The following is a 1,286-nucleotide window of genomic DNA, read 5'->3' as shown; positions in this document are numbered from 1 at the left end:
CTTGAACCTGGGGGCGGGGGTTGCAGTGAGCCAAGATTGTGCCACTACATTCCTGCCTAGGTGACAGAGCAAGACTTTGTCTCAAAAAATAAAAATGAAATAAAAATACATGCTTGAAAATAACCCTAATAAAAGTTTTAATTCAGGTATCTTTTGAGGGGATTTTTCTCCAGCTACTAACAGAAGACCAGGAACAGAAGAGGAATAAGGGCAAGAAAGAAGCGACATTTTGCTTCATTTGGCCCTGGTAAACACTCTGAAGCAACTCAGATTTAAAAATCTTTTCATGATGCATTTTAGTCCATGGAGATGCACTCAGCACTCAAGAGCTGTTACCAGAGAATTCCAACATTAGGGATGGGCACGGTGGCACACGCCTGTAATCCCAGCACTTTGGGAGGCCACGGAAGGCAGATCTTTTGAGGTCAGAAGTTCAAGACCAGCCTGACCAACATGGCGAAACCCCGTTTCTACTAAAAATACAAAAATTAGTTGGGTTTGGTGGTGGGCGCCTATAAACCCAGCTGCTCAGGAGGATGAAGCATGAGAATTGCTGGAACCTGGGAGGAGGAGGTTGTAGTAAGCCGAGATTGCGCTACTGCACTCCAGCCTGAGCGACAAAGCTAGATTCCATCTCAAAAAAACAGCAACAAAAAAAGATAATTCCAAAATTGGTAGGATTGACAGCCTAAGAATCCCTAGAATCCTGCTAGCATATACAACTACACAAAGGCAAGAGATTTATTCTAATCAGTCATAGTGCTTGGTCAAAATCCATGAAAAATTCAAAACTGGAGTACCAGAAACAAGAGCTGGAAAGGATATAAGGCATTATTATCAGACCTTCTATAAAGAAAATAAAGGCCAGGCGTGGTGGCTCACACCTGTAATACCAGAACTTCGGGAAGCCAATCCAAAAGGATCACTTGAGGCCACGAGTTTGAGACCAGCATGGGCAACACAGCAAGATCCCGTATCTACAAAAATTTAAAAATTAGCCAGGCATGGTGGCACGCACCTGCAGTTCTAGCTATTCATGAGGCTAAGACTGGAGGATGGTTTGAGGCCAGGAGTTAAGAGGCTGCAGTGGGCAGCCACTTGCACCCCAGCCTGGGCAACAGAGCAAGGCCTTGTCTCTTAGAAAAAGAAGGATGGGCACAGTGGCTCGCGCCTGTAATACCAATACTTTGAGAGGCCAAGGTGGGAGGATCACTTGAGGTCAGGAGTTTGACACCAGCCTAGCCAACATGGCGAAACCCTGTCTCTACTAAAAATACAAAAATTAG

The 1,286-nt window shown here is 44.9% G+C and overlaps 1 protein-coding gene across 1 annotated transcript in view; it reads right to left on the bottom strand.

The window, feature by feature from the left end:
* Positions 1–1,286, bottom strand: part of SUZ12 (SUZ12 polycomb repressive complex 2 subunit) — a 117,133-nt gene that overhangs the window by 58,275 nt on the left and 57,572 nt on the right. The gene's annotated exons all lie outside the window — the stretch shown is intronic.

Source organism: Colobus angolensis, unplaced genomic scaffold, assembly GCF_000951035.1.
Source record: "Colobus angolensis palliatus isolate OR3802 unplaced genomic scaffold, Cang.pa_1.0 Scaffold167, whole genome shotgun sequence".
Lineage (NCBI taxonomy): Eukaryota > Metazoa > Chordata > Mammalia > Primates > Cercopithecidae > Colobus > Colobus angolensis.
This window is presented reverse-complemented; position numbering and strand designations above follow the sequence as displayed.